Genomic DNA, 9,301 nt, shown 5'->3' on the forward strand with positions numbered 1-9,301 from the left:
TATTGATTCATATCAAATGAACTTAGATACACCCATATATATAGGGTTACAAAAGTCTTAATTGACGACTATGACTTGATCAATTACGACGGCTAAATGTGGTCATACAATACAAGATAGTTTATAACAAAGAATAATTTATGATCAGAATTAGTATATAATATATATAGTGGATAGACAATATCATTGCTTGATTTTTTATTTTATTTTATTAAAGTATATATTAATGTTTCTGATTTTTCTTTTCTCAGCCGACTAGCTTAGGGTATAATTGGATTACACTGTTTTTTCCACCCTTGGAATCAATGTTTATTTTGGAAATGGGCTTAATTAGATGAGAATGGCTCCACCATATCAATGTTTCAGCAGCAGTGCTGGTAGGTAGGGCAGAAAAAAACAAAAACCAAACTGGTAAGCATTATGTGTGTTTTACTTTTAAGATTCTTTTTCTTTATGAACTCTATTTAAAATTACTGATTAATACTTCCCCAAAAGAATAGGACAGAAAGTGAGATCTAAGTATGCACTTACTAATTATTTTACCAATAAAAAATTGATATTATGGAGATAACATTTTTTTCTTTTTATAAAGCGATCAATAATGCTAATGTGAATAGGTAGAAAGCGCGTTTTCCACAACTAAAAGAGATCCTAAGAGTGTTGGACCATTTTAGTAGTGTCTAGCTATAGGATCCTGGTGGTCTATATAAACTCTTTAAGAACTTCTTGGCTTAGACACCTAAGTACTGAGAGTTGGACACAACACTTGAAATGGAGTTTGGAATTTTTGTGTGGTGGCTACTATTGTTGGCTGCCTTGTTTCCGTTATCTTCTACTTATGGGTGTTTGAGGGAAGAGAGAGAAGCTCTCTTGCAACTCAAAGCTTCCCTGAACTCCTCCTATGATTCCTTGACATCTTGGAACTCATCTCATGAGGAGAGTAATTGCTGTGATTGGGAATATGTTATGTGCGACAACACTACAGGGCATGTAATCGAGCTTCATCTCTATCATGTGAGGGACGTTTCCATTTCTGATTATGAAATTGAAGTTTGGTATCTGAATGCCTCTATATTTCTTCCCTTTCAAGAGCTTAAGTACCTGGATTTGAGTGGTAATGGTATATTTGGATGGGTTCCAAATGAAGGTATGCTTATATTGTTTTGTTTTACATTTTTTGTTTAAATATTTCTTTCTTTTTAATTTTTTGAATTATGCAATAGAAATCAGTTTTTACTTTGGCTAAATTGTAGGTTTTGAAAGATTATCCAGATTGACCAAGCTAGAGGTGCTTCGTTTGGGTATTAATCACATCAATGAAAGCTTCCTGTCATCCCTTGGTCAGATTTTATCGCTCAAGACACTATATTTGAGAAACAACCTCTTAGAGCGACCAATGAATTTCCCAATCTCAGGTAATTAGCCTCCAAGGTTAGATCGAGTACTAATATACGTCCATTTAATACTTCATGCTATACATTATTGAATACTTCATGCTATATCATATTGAACACATTTTAATAATTTTCATGTACATTATTATTACCGATCCCATCCCGCTGCTAAATACTTGAATTTGTTCTTCTTTTTTCTTTTTCTTTTTTGTTTTCCAGTAGTACTGTTGCTTTGTTTGGGGTTGGCTGTCCTGATTTGTGATTAAAAATATTTGATCTGCTAGTTTCTTGGCCTATGCTTTATGGAATTACACTACTACCATATTTCTAATTTGTTTCAGTTCTATGGAAGTTAGTTTTGACCCTTTTATGTGAAATTGGCCTTTGTCAGAATTAAAAAACATATAAAAATAAAAATTGATACTAACTCATGTGGAAGAGTATAATGAAAGGTTTGGGAGCCAATAAGATGCTTTTTCTAGATGTCAATGCAACTTGACAAGAAAATAAAGTTCCAATAAGCATTTTCATCTGTATACATCCGAAGTGTTTGGCTATGCTTGATGTGGTAAAATCTTCGACTACTAATAAAAAACGAGTCAATCTAGCCGTTTCTTTTAAACCTCAATATATAACAATATAAGACTAGAACTAAAAAGAAAAGATTTTGTGCTAGAGAATTATCACAACCACCTTGCATTTCAAACACCATGAGGTATTAATCCCCAACAAAAGTCTCCTGTTTAGATTATCAAGTGTAACTTGACCAACTTCTAGCAGAAGCTTTATAAAACCTTCAGTAAAAGTTTTTGGAGAACTGCATGTCGGCAAAGATGTTGAGACAACGATAGGAAAATATCAATTGTTTGTGGATCGTGAAAAAAAAAAAAAAAAAAAAAAGATTAGGGGGCAAGAGGCTTGAATAAGGAGTTAGTGCATACAACTGGAGGCATAGAGAGGCAATACAAAGAAGATTAGAGATAATTGTGAGACCTTATAGAGTATAGTTTCAAAGCCAAAGGAATTGCGAGTCTTTGATTTTCCGAAACATGAAAAAATAAATGCCCTCATTAACCTTGATCGCTTGCAATGTTATCTATCATGTAATATTAAATATAATCTTAGGGTGTGTAAATCTCACCTACTCAATTTGAAAATAAAGAGAGATCAACCATTAAAAAGTGGATTTTTTTTTTTTATTTTTAATGTGGACCCCAAATTTGCACATTTTTTTTTTTCAAAAGTAGTGTGTGACTTGCACACCTTACAAGTGTACAAATCATTTCTCACTTTTAAAACACTTCTTGTCATTTTAGAGTTGAGGAGATTGAAGAACCTACAAGAGTTGTATTTGGATAGTTCCAACATTGACAAAAGCTTCCTCCGTAAAGTTGGCGCTATGACTTCCCTTAATGTATTGACAATACGAGGTTGTGGACTCAATGGAAGCTTGCCCATCGTTCAAGGTAAAAAAATCTTGTTTTCGTAAAATATTTCTTAGCAGCAATCTCTTAATAGTAGAAATTAATCCTTACTCATTTCATTTTGTAGGCTTGTGTGAGCTTATGAATCTACAAGAGCTAGATCTTAGCCAAAATAATTTTGAAGAGTTACTACCTTCATGTTTGGCAAACATGACAGAACTTCAAATATTTGATATCTCTTCAAATCGCTTTAATGCAAGCATTGATCTCTCCCCTCTACCTAGTTTCAAGTCACTTGAGTACCTTGATTTATCACATAACTACTTCAACCCAATCACATTCTCCTCATTTTCCAATCTCTCAAAGCTTGAAGTCATATTTAGTGATCGCAACAAACTGGTTGATGAAACTCTATCTCAAAAATGGAATCTTGGCTTCCAATTAAAGGTTTTTAGTTGTTCAAGCTGCTTATCTACCAAGTTTAGTAGAAGAATTACTAGATTCCTTCATTACCAGTTTGACTTGCAAGTAATAATTCTCCCTCACAACAATTTTTCAGGACAGTTCCCCACATGGTTGCTAGAAAACAATACAAGGTTGGCAGTTCTTAATTTGGGAAATAACTCGTTAACAGGAACTTTGCAGCTGCCCGATCATTATATTCCCAACCTTTTGGTTTTAGATATTTCATTTAATAAGATACAAGGTCCAATTCCAAATAACTTTGGTTTAGTTTTTCCAAATCTAGAGTTTTTAAAGATTTCTAAAAATGATTTTGAAGGTGTTATTCCTTTTTCTTTTGGTAATTTGGCCTCCTTAACATATTTAGACATGTCAAGCAATAATTTTTCTGGAACAATATCAGAAAATTTGACAATGGGTTGCTCCTCCTTAAACTACCTTAGATTGTCCAAAAATCATTTGAGTGGTCAGTTATTTCCTGCCAATTCGAATCTAACAGCCCTACAATATTTGTATTTGGACAACAACTACTTTTCCGGAGAGATCTCACATGCATATCGAATCTAACGATCTTGGAAGTAATTGATTTCAGTAATAACAATTTGTTAGGGATGCTTCCAAGATGGATGGGGGACATGACATCATTGACGGATATTGTTGTCACAAAAAATCAGCTTGAAGCTCTCATTCCAGTTGAGTTATGTAACTTGAAATCACTTTCATTTCTTGACCTTTCCCATAACAATTTGAATGGCTCTATACCCTTTTGCTTCAATTGGTCTGAGATCCAACATGTTCATTTGAATAAAAATAGGCTAACCGGTCCCATTACCAGTGCATTCAAGAGTTGCTCTAATTTAGTCACTCTAAATCTTAGAGATAACTACCTTACTGGCAACATTCCAGATTGGATCGGCAACCTTTCAAGTTTTAGCATTCTCCTCTTGGAAGCAAATTATTTGCAGGGGAAAATTCCATTTCAAATATGCCTTTTAGGAAACCTAAGCTTGTTGGATCTTTCCCACAACAGTTTTTTTGGTCAAATACCACAGTGCTTGAGTAACATTACTTTTGAGCCAACCTACTCAAAATCTTTTATCTCAAGCATGTCCTTTATGAGTAGCTATTCCCAAATATCCGACATATTGTCAAGAATCTTCCATTCCACAATGGAAGTATACTTGGAATCTGATGTGTTACCAATGGTGGATGTACTACAAGAAGTGGAGTTCACAACGAAGAATATAATTCTGTCCTACAAAGGTGACATCCTCAACTACATGTCTGGGATTGACCTCTCATGCAACAAATTAGAAGGAGAAATTCCGGCCGAGCTTGGAAACTTGAGTAGCATCCATGCATTGAACTTGTCATTCAACAATCTAATCGGATCAATCCCCACCCAATTCTCAAATCTTCATCAAATTGAGAGCTTGGATCTATCCCATAATAACTTGGATGATACTATTCCCCCTCAATTGATAGAGTTGAACTCTTTGGCCGTCTTCAATGTGGCGCACAATAACTTTTGGGGAACAACACCAGAAAGAAAAGCTCAGTTTGGTACCTTTGATGAAAGCAGTTACGAGGGAAATCCTCTCCTTTGTGGACCTATTGCATAAGGCTTGCACTAAAATTCAAACATTATCTAACATTCCAATTGACGATGAGGGAGATGAAGCTTGTGGTTTTATGGACTTGGAAGTCTTTTACATCAGCTTTGTAGTGTCTTACACGATAATGCTGCTGGGAATTGTTGCCATTCTCTACATAAATCCGCACTGGCGACATGCTTGGTTTAACTTTGTTGAATTGTGCATCTCCACTTGCTACTATTTTGTTGTGATCAACACTCGTAAGCTATCTAGCTTTAGAATTGTGTAGCTTTTTGTTTTGATTTTTGCATTTTTGTATGTCATCTATTTTTCTTTTCTTCAATCTCGAGCTTGAAGTTTAAATAACATATATGAGACTTGAAAGTTCGATAATTGGAATCGTAACTTTAGGAGTCAATTAGTGACCAATAAGACAAGATGCTTGAACAATAGATATTCGTTTCCGATCTAATTTTAAGATTTCTTTTTTGTCAATTCATAAAAGCTCATGAAAACAATAAAGTATTTCTTGTCCAAGTATCAAAACTCAACTTGAAGAAAACAATATGCCAACATATGCAAAAAATTAATAAAGTCAAACTTAAACAAAAGTGTAAACATATTAATGTTGAGCTATAAATCATAATAAGAAGTTGGTTAATACCAAAAAAGTACAACTAGTGACTATATTCCAGCAATAAGAAAAGGTTATTGATCTACTAAGTTATATTCCAGCAATTAAATGATAAGAAAGAAAATTTAACGATAATTTCATGCCAACTTCCATTGGCAAACTCCAACTCACCCAAAATCTACAGTCGATCATTGCTTTACAACAATCCTAACCGTCTGGTCTTTGTGTTTCATAATTTTGGAATCCATATTTTTCTTTAAATTAGAGCACTATCAAAAGTACTTATAGTTAGCTTCATGGACTTCACAAATGTAATGTTAAGATTATGTTGGATAGTAATCTTGGATTAGTATGAAAGAATTGTAGCAAATGACTATTTGCAGTTTAAAACAACTTGCTGCAAAAAGCAACACTACAACTACAGAGTATAAGTGTTGACCATTTTTATTTTATTTTATTGGAACTCTTAATGACAGCATCTTCCAACAAGCATCTTCCAACAAAGCAAACTTTAAAAACAATTCTCTCAACTATCCCCCATTTCATTTCAACTCACTCTTACCTATAAATCTTGTAGAGCTCACACACCACATCGGCGACACGTGAACTTCATGACGTGTTGGTTGGATGATAATAGTTCTTAGCTTATCTCATAGATCGCTTGTAGTCATTTGGAGTTCAGTAAATGGTAGATCATAGATTTTTCAACTCAATGAAAAAGAAAATAAGCAAAAAAAAAATATAAAAATTGGTTGGAGGAAAAGAGGAGGCTCCCTCGCCCTGGACAATAAAAAGAAGGGCTCTTGGTTTTCTATAGGGAAGTGAGAGAAAACATATTAGAGAGATCTAGCCGCACTTATTAATTCTTCATAGGAAATAAAAAAGGATTCTAAAATTTTTACAAAATATATAAATAAATACTCTAGCCCCCAACCTCGCTTGAGATTTGGCAAAAAGCAGAGATCGCAACATGCTAGCCACACAGGCAACATCCTTATTTTTTGTGATCATTGTGTGTTAGTATGCCTGACATATATGTTAAGGAAAATTTGCAAGAAAAATAAAATTAAGAATCAGGTCATAACTAGAAATAAGGGTACTAGAGAAATAATTTTAACTCGCCAAAACAAAATATTATGGAAAGTGCTAGTCTTACCGAGAATACCCACTCTCTGTGGGTACCCATTGTACTTTTTTTTACGTAATGGTTAATAAAGTATTTTTTAGTGACTTATTGAATTCTTTTAAATTTAAAACGGTCTAAAAAATGTTTGAAAAAAAAGCAAAAGGAAATTTACACGTCTTGATGGGAATTCTTGGTGGACATAGCAGTCCCCTAATATTATTCATAAGTCACCTCAACACCATTGTTAAAATATTATAGACCAAGACTTTTTGATCGCCAAAAAAGAATAAAATGCCAATGATTTTACAAGAAGATTGAAGATCAAAAGATTGCACCTACCCTACCTACCCTACATCTGCATCGAAATTTGTTGTCTCGAGGAGCAAAACTGTAAAGGAACTACCACAGAAAGATTTCAAGAAAATCTTAGTAACTTAGAAACCAAGACAACAACTATTAATGCAAGAAATGAAGATAAATATAAATGAATAAATTTCAAGTAAAAATACAACACATTTATAAATATGTAGATCGAGGCATCAACCTTTGAGCAAATAAAGTAATAATGACTCATTGTAAACATCGTCGAGCACCCAGTGCCAAAATCATCTCATAACATAATTTAACATATCATTTCCTGGACCCCAAGCCCATTTGGAATGTGAAATAATTTCACATTATTTAACATAATTTAACGTGTGCGCTATGTTCTCCCCTTTATCATGATGGTATGCACACTCAAGCTTTCTTCGCCGCACCACTGGTACGACTTTGCAACGAGCAACACTTGGCTTCACGCCCTGTACTTGATCAAGATGTCATTTAGCCTCCACCAACCGAGAGGCCACGACTTAGATTAGAGAACATTACCGTCTCGCCCGAGCCTGTTGTTGCCTCGGCTAACACTTAAGGGATGTCACTCAATTCTTAGACACTTCCGGGTAACTAGAGAAGTTTAACTAAGATAATAACCCATCTCCGCTTGAATTCCTGATACACTCACACACCTGTAACAAGGAAAATATGCATATGAGAACAAGATAAGAGAAAGGGACAAAGATGTGACGAGCACCCTAAACATACTCATAGACCTTGCCTAGCATTACTAGTGTCATCGTAGGAAAGGACCTATGTCAGTAGTGAACTTTTACTTAAATGAGCATTGACGATCTGGTCTCCCTTGGTTCGTTGCAAATTCTGAATTCTGAAATGTGAGAATTCGATCGCTACCTACTAAGTTTGAGCCTTCGCCTTCCTTTAAGGATTAGAGTAGATGGGGGGGAGAGAGAGAGAGAGAGAGAGAGAGAGAGAGAGAGAGAGAGAGAGAGAGAGAGAGAGAGAGAGAGAGAGAGAGAGAATTCTTCCCTTAAGCTTTATAGAAATACCAAATTATAAAGAAAGAGTGCAGTGTGGTGAAGCTTTTATACGGACCGTTTAGCCTATCACGATTCTCATAGTTTTTGACATAGTTTGGTTTGTAAATTGGCGAGTCCTCCACTGTTTAAGTGTACACCGGATGGAGGGGGTGACAGCAATGGAAAGGACATGCTCTGCATGTCTAAGAATTTCGGCCAAAGAGAAGGACTCTCAATATGTTGTTTGTGAATGTTGCCCATCTCGTCAAAAGTTTCTGAGCATGGTCAACGCATGAATCCATGACTCTTCTTTCCCATGTGTGCTCTGGTGGAAACATCTCCATGTGTACAATCTTTCATGAGGTTTGCTAATTTCGGCCAAAGAGAAGGGCGCTTAATATGGAAGCTGCAAGCTTCACGTCACGTCTGCAGCATCTAGTCAATCTCCTCTAGTTTACCCATGTCTGCTCCCTGTTCTGATCCTGACACATCACCTACCATTTGGGGGGGAATGGTAGTTGGGAATACTATGATGAGATTTGATTACAAATCTCAGTAAGTTAACAGAAAAATGCGACGCAGATTAGAGATGCATGCATGGCAATAAAAGTATGAATGCACAATCAAAGTCAATAGTAAGTATAACATAATTTGACGTAACATGGCATGATATAATAAGCATAGCGTATCTTGAAATAACATGTCATGATATAATAAGCATAACGAGACTTAGCATAACATGGCATGAGCTAACATAACTTGAACTGAAACTGAAATTTAGCTTGACTTGATATGAACTTGAAACATAATATAGACATGAACTTGAAACATAACATGGACGTGAACTTGAAGCTTGACATGAACGTAAACTTGAACATAATGTAACGTGAAATATGACTTGAACATGAAATACATGAACTTAAAATCTTGTTCAATAGACTTAATTAATAAAGTGATCATACAAGTGTTACATGGGTCGCCTTGAGCCATTTGTCCCTACCAATTACCACATCACAGTACAGGTATCTACACTAGGTGTGAGTGTATTAATACGTACTCCACAGTTGTTGTAGCCCCATGAATTTTTTGTGCCATTATTACTGTGGACACATGTAAAATAAAGTATGGCTCCATAGGTGTTAGTGCATGGAGTGCTTTGGTGACCAGCTAGTTAGGCCCCATTCACAACTTGTTGACTGTACTTCGTCAACCCAAGAAAGTTTACACCTATTTAGACACTCTAGCGTGAACAAAAGAGTTCCACAAGGATATTACTTCATCCTAGCGCTTAGTGTCGTCATTGAAAATAAT

General features: G+C 35.2%; 1 pseudogene; it reads left to right on the forward strand.

The window, feature by feature from the left end:
• Positions 1 to 616: 616 nt before the first annotated feature.
• LOC122297697 lies at positions 617 to 5,274 on the forward strand (annotated as a pseudogene).
• The last annotated feature ends 4,027 nt before the right edge of the window (positions 5,275 to 9,301 follow it).

This window comes from Carya illinoinensis, chromosome 15 (assembly GCF_018687715.1).
Source record: "Carya illinoinensis cultivar Pawnee chromosome 15, C.illinoinensisPawnee_v1, whole genome shotgun sequence".
In the NCBI taxonomy this organism is placed as follows: domain Eukaryota; kingdom Viridiplantae; phylum Streptophyta; class Magnoliopsida; order Fagales; family Juglandaceae; genus Carya; species Carya illinoinensis.